The sequence below is a fragment of the Tupaia chinensis genome, unplaced genomic scaffold (genome assembly GCF_000334495.1).
Source record: "Tupaia chinensis unplaced genomic scaffold, TupChi_1.0 Scaffold000581_1, whole genome shotgun sequence".
NCBI classification, from domain to species: domain Eukaryota; kingdom Metazoa; phylum Chordata; class Mammalia; order Scandentia; family Tupaiidae; genus Tupaia; species Tupaia belangeri.
In genome coordinates this window covers 1,343,886-1,356,016 of record NW_006160097.1, presented here as the reverse complement: position 1 = coordinate 1,356,016, position 12,131 = coordinate 1,343,886, and the positions used below count along the sequence as shown (strand labels likewise).

General features: G+C 36.7%; 2 pseudogenes; both read left to right on the top strand.

Moving 5' to 3' along the window:
- Positions 1-245: 245 nt before the first annotated feature.
- Positions 246-532, top strand: LOC106735946 (mitochondrial import inner membrane translocase subunit Tim9-like; annotated as a pseudogene).
- Positions 533-1,526: 994 nt separating this feature from the next.
- Positions 1,527-2,058, top strand: LOC102502012 (ferritin heavy chain pseudogene; annotated as a pseudogene).
- Positions 2,059-12,131: the final 10,073 nt, after the last annotated feature.

Genomic DNA, 12,131 nt, shown 5'->3' with positions numbered 1-12,131 from the left:
GAGAGGGAAATATGTGAACTAGGTAATATTAAGTTTTGTGGTTTTTTTTTGAGGGGGTGGAGGGAGATACTTTTATCTGTTTCAAGTTCTATTTCTTTTTTAAAAATCTAAAAATGTGGGCCAGACATTTTCTGCCAGGATTGCCGGTGTTTCCGGCTTCAACAGTGCTTGAATGGCCAGAACAGAAAAAAAAACCCCAAAACTTGTGTATCAGAAAAGGTCACTGATAAACATACCACAAAAATATGACTGAACAAATACGAGAAACTGATCAGATAAAACAGCTTGAGGAATTTATTGGAACCTACAATAAACTTACAGAAACAAGCTTTTTGGACTGAGTTAAAGATTGCACAACTAAAGAAGTAAAACCTGAATTGATCACTGTTCAGAACATCACTTATAGAAGTATCTACAAATGACATAAAGAATAACTATGAGATTTCCAAAATATTACATTCAGCAGAATGAAGCCCTGGCAGCCAAAGCAGGACTCCTCAGCCAGTCACAACAAAGAAGTACTGTTGAATGAACTGTCTATTAGAGTACTGGAACTGGCAGGTGGCGTGGTTGTTTAGGTGCTGGACTCCTACATGGCCAACTGCGATTAGAGTCCTGGACCTTTCTTTCTCATTTTCTCTCTCTCTCTCTCACTCTGGTCAAATTAATTTATTATAACAATAAATAAAATAAAATAAAAAATAATTCTTCAAAAGAAAAAAGAATGCCAGCAGCTTTTGCGCTGGAGGTGAAGATTTATCTGATAGAATCCCCTGAAAATAGTAGTTACCATGTTAAACTGTTTGGCAAATGAAAATTGCTGGAGAAACAAAATTGCTGTACATCAAGATAGTCAAAATAGAAGGTGTTATTGTTCAATGAAAATTATGCAATGCAACCTTTGTTGAGGACTTAAGATTCAGCAACTTGGTCACTTGATTAAAAAGTAGCCATTGTGGGAACCAGCAGTTAGCGTAATGGCTATGTCGCTGGGCTCCCATGTAGTCGACCGCGGTTCACGTCCTGGACCCGGTGGCTTAAAACTCACGCTGTGCGTGTGTGCGTGCGTGCCCAAGATCCCGAGAGGAGAATGGAGGAAAAGGGATTGTGGCATGACCATCCCCCCTGGGTGGTGATTTCTCGCTTTCTGTCTCTATGTCTCTCTCTGTCTGTCTGGCGAGCGCACATGCCCTATAGCGAAAATCTCTCTCTCTCAAAAAAAAAAAGCCGTTCTTTCTTCAATCAGTACTTAATTTTAAAGACAAATATATATTGAATCATTTATGAGAAAGAAAATGATTACTGAAAATAAAATAAGTAGAAACATAAAAACAAACAAACAAACAAAAACAGTGCTGGAATGGAACCCTGTGTTACTCCCCCATCCTGGCTGGCTGATCACCCAGAGCCATTCCTCTGCCACCTCCTAGCAGTGCCTTCGAACCGCTCCAAGGCCTCCCACTGCTGCTCTAGCTCCAGTCAGCTAGTCACCGCCGCCTCTCTTCAGCTGTCCCCTGTGATGTTTGTTCGCAACGCCCTTGCAGGTGCGCCAGAACTATCAGGACTTGGAGGCTGCCATCAACTGCCAGATCAACCTGGACTTTATGCCACCAATGTGTACCCATCTAAGTCTTTGTACTTTGACAGGGATGAGGTGGCTTTGAAGAACTTTGCTAAATACTTTCTCCACCAATTTCATGGGAAAAGGGAACACGCTGAGAAACTGATGAAGATGCAGAATCAAGGAGGTGGCCTTGTCTTCCTTCAGGATATCAAGAAACCAAACCATGATGACTGGGAGAGGCAGTTGAGTGTAAGGGAGTGTGCATTATACTTAGAAAAACACATGAATCCGTAATTATTGGAACTGCACAACTGGCCTCTGACCCCCTTTTGTGTGTCTTCATTTGAGATGCATTACCTGCATGAACAGGTGAAGTCCTTCAAAGAATTAGAGCATGTAACTAACTTGCGCAAGATGGGAGCCCTGGAATCTGGCATGACAGAGTGGCCCTTTGACAAGGACACACCCTGGGAGACAGTAATAAGGAAAGCTAAACCTGACGCTTACATCCCCAGAGCGGTGGGGTGACTTCCTTGCTCACTGAGGCAGTGCCTGCATATTGGGGTTTCTTTCACATTTCCTATAAGTTGTACCAAGACATCCACTTAAATTCTTTAATTTTTACCATTTCTTTAAAAAAAAGAAGTTTGGTACAAAAAAAAAAAAAAATCCAAACTGTGACATCCAATCAGTGTATAAACTTTCCCCATTTTACCTCGCAAAACACCTTGCATCCACGGGCTCACTATTCATGGTAGCTACAAAAACTTTATATTAAATCCCACTTCCCCATTAGGTACTTCTTGATTGAGTGTAGCACTTAGTTTTTCTGTATATCCATGAGAATGTCTATGCCTGTTTTGCTCATCATTGTATCTCTAGGACCAGACAATATAATAGGCCCTCAAGTATTCATTGAGTATATTGAACAAAATGTGATTGCAGGGGCTCTTGATGTATAGACATTTTCTCAGTGATAGTATAATTTAACTTGCAAATGATAGCTGAATTTTGGACGAATGTTTAGGAGTGGAAACTCAAGTACTTATAGGTTAGTAAAACGAAAATACAATGTAGTGAAGTATTTTTTATAAACACCTAAGGGATCATATATAAAATGGCAATAAAATAGCTATTGAAAAAGCCCTAATTACTGAGTGTTTACAATGTAGATACCTTATATGATGTTTCTAAATGAAAGCTATTAATTTGAATTACTCTAAAAATAATATTTATAGGCATTTATAGTTTATCATTATAATGTGGTGATGCACCCCCTCTTTTTTCAGTAGAATCCCACAGTGCCTTAACAGTCATGAATAAATTTATAGACTTGTTTTTCATATTGAAGCAAAATGGCTATGAGCATGAAGTGTCCTCTTCTTTTAGTTTCTTTACTGCAAGCAAATAAAACAAAAAACCTAATGGATAAAGAGAATAAGTTATGCCATGAAGAAATAAGAACTAGATGCCAGGTATTGATTTTCAGGTTCAGAAACAAACAAAATTGATATTACTGACTAGTGTTGGTAGAAAAATCATTTTAATTCTAGTTTTGAACTCGAGTTTCAAATAAGTATAATTTTGAATTTAAATAAATGTGGCCAGGAAAAGAAAGTTTGCTGGCACATCAATATGTAGACATGATCACACAGCATAAATGAGTACAAGAAAAAAACTGATATTTATTATAATGCAATAAAAATTACTTCACTAGAAAGAAAACAGAAGGACATTTTGTTAATTTATACTGCCTTTTTTAAAAAAATCAAGTTCACTTTAAAGATTTTAGTTTATTATTATTATTATTGTTATTTTTAATTTTCTGTAGGGCACACACACTAACCAAAGAGAGACAGAGAGAGAGAGAGGGGGGACATGAAAAAGCATGCTGCAAGTTCTGGGACTCAAACCAGGTTGACCATGTGGGAGTCCAACGCCTTAACCACTACACCACCTCCTGGACCCTATATTGCTTCTTTTTTTAAATTATAATTTCTTTCATACATTCAATCACATATGTCACTTACCTTGTAAAGTGTATGTTCCAACATGAATATATTTCTCACTAGTCCATTTGGGGATACTATATACCTTATCATCAACAATTAATAACCCAGTTCTTTTTCCCATAAGTGTCTTCTCTCTATTTTTCTCCTTAATGTCTTTCCTCTCTGTAGGGCACACACACTAACCAAAGAGAGACAGAGAGAGAGAGAGGGGGGACATGAAAAAGCATGCTGCAAGTTCTGGGACTCAAACCAGGTTGACCATGTGGGAGTCCAACGCCTTAACCACTACACCACCTCCTGGACCCTATATTGCTTCTTTTTTTAAATTATAATTTCTTTCATACATTCAATCACATATGTCACTTACCTTGTAAAGTGTATGTTCCAACATGAATATATTTCTCACTAGTCCATTTGGGGATACTATATACCTTATCATCAACAATTAATAACCCAGTTCTTTTTCCCATAAGTGTCTTCTCTCTATTTTTCTCCTTAATGTCTTTCCTCAGAAGTTTCTCCTCCCACCCTCTTCCTATGTTTCTGTATCCTCTAGTCATTCAGTTTCGACCATATAGTGTGGATTGTCAGCATATATGAAGTGGAGACATACATGTCTCTCCTTCACAGCCTGGCCTGCTTCACTCAGCAGTAAATCTTACATATTCATTCACTTTTTACAAAAGATCAGAATCTTGTTATTTTTTATGGCTGAATAGTATTCCATAGAGTATTTATGTCACACTTTTTCAATCCATTCTTCTGTTTGTGTACATTTGGGTTGGTTCTATGTCTTAGCAATTGTGAATAATGCTGTTATAAACATAGATGTGCAAGTACCTTTCTGACTAGGCATTCTTTTGTCCTTTGGGAAGATATCAAAGAGTGGGGTTGCTGGATCATATGGTAGTTCTATTTGCAGATCTTTGAGGAATCTCCATATTGTTCCCCTCAGTGGCTGGATTAATTTACATTCTCACCAGCGATGTAGACAGTGCTTTTTCACCATATCCCCACCAGCACTTAACAAGTTGTTTTTTTTTTTTTCCTTTTTTAAATCTTAGTCATTCTGACTGGGGTTAGGTGGTATCTCATTGTGGTTTGATCTGCATCTCCCTTATGATGAGGGATGTTGAACATTTCTTCATATGCTTTTTGGTTATTCATATGTCTTCCTTAGAGAGTTCTTTTCTCTGCTCATTTTCCCATTTTTTAATTGGGTTGATCATCTTTTTTTGGGTAAACCACTTGAGTTCCCTGTGTATTCTGGTTATCAGTCCCTTATCTGAAGCATAGTATACAAAAATATTTTCCCATTCTGAGGACTGTCTATTCACACTAAATACTGCGTCTTTTGACATGTAAAGTTTCTCTTCTTAATCTGATGTAATTCGATGTAATCCCACTTGTCTATTTTTGGGATTGTCGACTATGCTTTGGGGGTCTTATTTAAGAAGACTTTGCCTACCATGAAGTCTCCCAGAGTTTCCCCCGTGTCTACCCTGAAGTCTCCCAGAGTTTCCCCAGTGTTTTCCACCTGTAGTTTTGTAGTTTGAGGTCTAAAGTTTAGAACTTTGATCCACTTTGAGTTGATTTTTGCCAATGGTGAGAGGTCAGGGTTTAGATTCATCTTTCTGCAGGTGGATAACTAGTTTTTCCAACATCATTTGCTAAAGAGATTTTCCTTTTCCCACTGGATTGACTGGTACCCTTTGTTAAAAATCAGTTGGCTATATGTTTGGGAGTTTATTTCTGGGGTTTCTATTCTGGTCCATTGGTCCATACGTGTTGTTTTTGTGCCAATATCACTCTGTTTTGATAATCACAGATTTATAGTATATTTTGGGTCAGGAAGTGACCACTCCACTCTTCTTGCGCAGGATTGCTGGCAATATGGGGTCTTTTATGATTCCAGACAAGTGTATGATTGTCTTTTCTAGATATGTGAAGAATGTCTGTGATATTTTAATTGGGATTGTGTTAAATATGTAGACTAATTTGGGTAGAATTGCCATTTTGATTATATTAATTCTTCCAATCCAGGGACATAGGATGTCCTTCCACTTTTATGTGTCATTTTCAATTTCTTTTTTTAGCTTCTGGTAGTTTTCTTTGTGGAGATCTTTAACTTCTTTGGTTAGATTTGTTCCTAGGAATCTTATAATTTTTGTGGCTATGGTAAATGGAATTACTTTCTTCAGTTCTTTCTCAGTCTGCCTGCTGTTTGTATATAGAAATACTATACCTATAGCATTTCCCTTCATATGAAGGGATGTTGTGTCTTATCAAATGCTTTTTCTGCATCAACTGATATGATCAAATGGATTTATCTTTCTTTCTGTTAATATGGTGTATTACATTTATGGTTTTGCGTATGTTGAAGCATCCTTGCATCGCTGGAACAAAGCCTACCTGGTCATGATGTATAATCTTTTTTGTATGTTGTTGGATACGATTTGCTAGTATCTTGTTGAGAATTTTTGCAACTATATTCATCAGAGATATTGGTCTATAGTTTTCCTTCCTTGTCATGTGCTTGTCTGTTTTAAGAATAAAGGTGATGGAGGCTTCATAGAATGAATTTGGGAAAGTTCTGTCCTTTTGGGTTTTTAGAAATAACTTGAGTAGAATGGGGGTTAACTCTTCTTTAAAAGTTTTGTAGAATTCAGAGGTAAAGCCATCAGGATCAGGGCTTTTCTTTATTGGGAGGTTATTTATTACTGATTCAATCTCATGGCTTGTTTTAGGCCTCTTCAGACTTTCTATGTCCTTCTGACTCAATCTTGGTAGATTATATATGTCCAGGAATTTATCCATCTCATCTAGGTTTTCTTGTTTGTTGGCATATAGTTATTCATAGTATCCTCTAAAGATGTTTTGTAATTCTATTGTATCTGTTGTTATATTGCCTGCTTCACGGCAAATTTGATTTACCTGGTTCCTTTCTCTCTTGTTAGTCTAACTAGTGGTGTGTTGATTTTGTTTATCTTTTCAAATAATCAGCTTTTACTTTCTTTTATTTACTATATAGTTAATGTATTATCTGTTTTATTTATTTATTTCTGTTCTAATCTTTATGATTTCTTTTCTTGTGGCATTTTTTGAATTTTTTCTTGTTGCTTTTCCAGTTCTCTGTGGCATGATGTTAGGTTGTCTATTTGCCTTATTTCCATCTTCTTATGTGCACTAATTGCTATGAACTTCCCTCTTATGACTGCTTTTGCAGTGTCGCTGAGATCATGGAAACTCGTGTACTCATTATCATTGGGTTCCATGAATCTTTTGATTTCAGTCTTTATTTCTTCAGTAGTCGTAGAGTCATTCAGGAGTAGATCATTTAGTTTTCATGTATTTGTGCTTTCTTCAGTTTTTTTTTTTTCAGGAATTCTTATCAAGTTTAATTCCATCATAGTCAGAGAAGATGCTGGGTGTAGTTTTTAAGCCTTTAAATCTGTAAAGGCTTTCTTTGTGTCCTATCTTGTGATCAGTCTTTGAAAAGATTCCATGTCAGGTTGAGAGAAAAGTATACCTTATGGTTTTTGGGTAGAAGGTTCTATAGATATCTGTTAAATACATTTGATTTATATTATCATTTATCTCTTTGCTTATTTTTTGTCTAGATGATCTGTCCAGAGTAGATAGTGGGGTGTTGAGACACCAACAATTAGTGTGTTGCATTCTATCTCTCCTTTTAGATCTAACAGTCTTTCCTTCACGTATTTGGGTGCTCCTGAGCTAGGTGCATAGATATTTACAAGCATCATATCTTCTTGATGGATTAGCCTTTTCACTACTATACAAATGGCCTTCTTTGTCTCTTTTTACAGTTTTTGTTTTAAAGGCTATTTTGTCTGAAATCAGTATTGCACCTATAGCGTTATTTATTTCCCATTTGCATGGAATAACTTGTTCCAGCTCTTAATTTTTAGTGTATGTATGTCTTTATCCATGACATAGATTTCTTGTAGGCAACAGATAGAGAGTTTCTGTTTTTTTTTTTTTTAATTTTTATTTGTTTTTTCAAGTCAGTCTGTATCTCTTGATTGGTGAATTTAGACCATTAACATTCAATGTTATTATCAATAGTTCTGGACTTGTCTCTACCTTTATGTTGGCCATTGTCTTGGTTGTCTTTTATTCTCTTATTTCTGACTGTTCATTCTTTTGTTTTCCTGGAACAAGACTTTCTTGAAGAGCTGTTCTGGTGTTGGCAAATTCAGGTTTTGTTTGTCTGAGAAGATTTTAATCTTTATTTTTTCCCATGTGAAGAATAATCTTACTGGATATAATAATCTTGGTTGAAACTGTTTCTCTCATCATTTTCAATGTGTATTTCCATTCTCTCCTTGCTTGCATTGTTTCTGTTGAAAGATCCAGAGCTAGCCTGATGGGATGACCTTTGTAAGTCATTTGACGTTTCTCTCTTGCTAGTTTTAGTATCTTGCCTTTGTCTGTGGTTTTGGCCAGTCTGGCTAAGATATGCCTTGAAGAAGATCTTCTGGGGTTGATTCTATTTGGCGTCCTTTGTATTTCTTGGGTCTGGATGTTTGAGTGCTTCTCTAGACTTGGAGAAAGCTTTCTTCCAGGATTTCATGGAATAGATTTTCAGTGCCCTTATTAGTATCTTTCCCTTCTGAGATACCAGTTATTTGGATGTGTGGATGTTTAATGGAATCTAGTATTTCTCATATACAAATCTACCTAGTTCCCAAGTCCATGTTGTTTCTACCATATCATGCCTCTACTCTGGTAATATGAAGTTTGCCATTGTAGTTATACTGATTGGGGTAGTCCATGAAGAGATATTAGTTATGGTGAGTGCTGAAGTCTTTGACAAAATGATTCTATTGTACTTTACAAATCTATGATTCTGATGGGAATGGCTTAACTTTGCCATAACTGTGGTAAAATGGTTTGCTATGTATTTTCCCTTTGAAACTCGTATTGATAATTGATTCCCAGTATGGTGGTGTTGGGAGGTAGGACCTTTAAGAGGTCATTAGGTAATTAAGATGAATTATGTCTTTCTCAAGAGACTGGGATAGTTCTGGTGAGATGCGTTTTTCTTGTGGGAATAGATTACTTCTTGTGGAGGGCTGTTATAAAGTGAGATTGCCCTCCTGTTTTGTCTCTTTTTTCCATATGCCCACTTGCTTTTCCTTCATGCTCTCTGTCCTGTGATGCCTTTAACATGTTATGATTCAGCATGAGGCTCTCACCAGATGAGGCTGCCTCATTGTCCCAGCAGATATAACCATGAGCTAAATAAATATCTTTTCTTTATAAATTAACTAGTATTTATAAAGTATCCTGTTATAGAAACAAAAAATGGACTAAGTCATGCAGTTTGCATTTTTTCCTTTGCCTTTAGACAGTTGAGAAAGCTGAAGTATTGAGGTTAATTGAGTTACCTATGGTTACAAAGAATACCAATTGTTGAACTGGGATTTGAACTGGGCAGGGTGGCTTCAGAGCACACACACTTAACCACTGTGCTAAGATGCTAGGCCTCATAGAAGAGGAAATGTAATCCTTTCTCCCTACCACAGATCTCATTATCTCCTGGTGATTTATGTTGCTCATGGAAAGGTGGGGAGGTGTGTGTGTGTGTGTGTGTGTGTGTGTGTGTGTGTGTGTGTGTGTGTAAGTGGAGAGAAAGTGGAAAAGGAAGATAAGTCAAATATATTTCTGTAATTCATAGCCCTGATGGGTGCTTCATGGTCCATATCTGCTTTTTATGTATGTCGTGAGAGGCAGGAAAACAAAGGATGTATTTAGGTAGTAGTAAATAAGGTCATCAAGTAAATAAGAAGTACAGTTCGTAACGTAAGTATATAAGGTGGTAATAAGAGGAAATACTGAAAGAGTTTTTTTTTCTGATGACAGATCAGAAAGTAAGAAAAGATAAGATTGGATTTTATATGGTAGTTGAAAAGGAGTATTTATGATAGATACAATCAGAGTTTGCTTTGGAGATAATAGTTTGCTGTAGTTGTACATGGTGAATTGGAGAGAAGGGACACTGGAATTAGGAAGCCCAATTAAAGGACTATTTAAAATTAGCTTAGACAAGTCTTATGACCTACTAATTAAGGAAGTTGAATCCCACATGGCTGACTATGGTTCAGATCCTGGCCCTAGCAACCGGAAAAACAGGCTGAGCATGTATACATGCGTGCCCCAAATCCCAACATGATGGAGAAATGGAGAAGAAAGGGTTATGGTATGATGGTGTCCTATTGGAGGGTGCTTTTTTTCTCTCTCTCTTTTCTCTGTCTCTTTGTTGATTAAAATGTAGAATACTTGCATTTATTAGAGATATTGTTAAATAGCTAAATTTCCCTGTTTTAGTCCACTTGGACTGCCTAAACAATAGAAATTTATTTTCTTACAGTTCTAGAGGCTTGTCCAAGATCAAGACACCTGTGTGGTTTGGTTTCTGGCAAGGGTTCTCTTACTGACTTACAGATAAATGACCCATATTGTAGATGGCCATCTTCTCTTTGTGTCATCACATGGCAGAAAGAGAGAGAGTGAGAGCAAGCTGTCTGGTGTCCTTTCTTATATGTTATCATTTCATCATGAGGGCCCTCTCTATCCTTATGACTTCATCATACCCTAACCACCTCCCAAATGCTCCATTTCAATTACCATCACATTAGGAGTTAGGGTGTTAATATATGATTTTAGAGAGTAGGCACGTTCAGTATATACCAACCCCAGTTCTCCCTGGTTTAACATAATAAAATTTAATGAAGTCCAGAACAGATATTTCTGATTGGCAGAAGTTTTTAATGAGTCATTCAGAGACCTTTTGGTGATGTGGTTCCATTCTCTTGTAGGGAATGTTCTCTATGTTTGTTTGATAATTGGGTAAGTAGAATATTAGATCATGCATGGGAGGATGTATAGGCCATGCCCAAAAGTGATTCATCATATCACTTTTGTCATACTCCTTAGACAATAACTCATTCACATGTCTAAAGTTAACTGCAGGTAAGATTGGAATATGTTTTTCCAGCTGTATGAATCAAGAGAGAGGAGGTTATGCTTTGGTAAAAATTGACACTAAATTTCCTCTGGCTTTACCAATACAAATTTGTTCTCATTTATAGAATATTTTCAAAACAAGCTTGTGAGGAAGTATGGCTTATACTAACTATACTCTGGGCTGATGGAAATCTTATTTCCTAAGCTCCGTAAATCACTAAAAACGTGGCTCATTCGCCTTCTCACAAAGAGATCACTTCTTAATTTACATCTAGATGCATAATAGTTTCTTTTTTTAATTTTGGAGAGGTTTTTGCTGTAGGGTGCGTGTGCCCACCAAAAAGACAGAGAGAGAGAGAGAGACAGAAAGTGAGAAATCACCCCCCGGGGGGATGAGCACACTGCAAACCCTTCTCCTCCATTCTCCTCTTGGGATCTTGGGATCTCCTCTCAAGGCTCATGATTTATTTGACAGAAAAATGTTCTTTTCCAGACATATTTAAAATTACTATCTATCTTTTCTTTCTTATCACTTTCTTTTCTTCTCTCTGTTACTGCCACACTTACCATTATCTTTTTGTGTCCCAACTTAATTGAGTACCTTGGAACTATCAGACTTAAGTGGCAAAGACACATTCTTCATTTATTTTTCCTGGATTATTTTAACCAAATGTGCTGTCTCAATTTATTTATAAACTTTAGGTTTAATGCCTGCCAGAAAACTGAGTTTTAATCATTCTTCCTTGCTCAAAAAGTAATGTTTTATCTTTTACTATTTGGGTTCAAGGAGTGTTACCATTTCTGACTCTACAATTCATGTAATTCATGCATTCTCTGTAAACTATATGTTTCTGCTTATTATCAGCCAATTATTTTCATGAGCTTCTTATTTTTTTTTAATGCCTCATTGAATGGGGACAATAACAACCAAAACATGCCACTAAACTTGCCTTTCCAACCATTTTCATTAGGCTGGAAGTTAATTAGATACAATTTTCCATCTAAGTTATTGCAGGTGGCAAGATTATTCATTGTTTTCCTGTGATATAGTTTTGGAAAACCATATTTTCAGCCTCTGAAAAGCATTTTCTTATTACCTATCACTCGGACTCAATGCCACATTTGTTAGGCTTGGTGTTATGGCAGCACCAATTCTGCATTTCTCAGGATAGGCCAGGTTATGATATAGAATCAAAACTACAAAATTTCAGTGGCTTACTTAACAAAATTTATTTTGCTTTTATGTCACAAGCTTATGTGTTATGTGAGACTCTCTACTTATTATATTTACTCTAGAATCAAAGCTAGCAGAGGTTTCATGTAAACAATTCATCCAAAATCATAGGTTTACCAAATTGTTCTCATATACATGGATTTTCCCTCCCCAGATTAACCACTGAAAATTGTGCATCCCAGGAACCCTCATTAATCCTATTGAAACCATAGCAACTTCCTTAGGACTGTCTGGTCTTAAAACTAAGTCTTCTGTCCCTGGAATTCCCTCAATCCTGGGAAACTTTGGATTGTTGGTCACCCCCACACAACCATTGCAGCAGCAGAAGGAA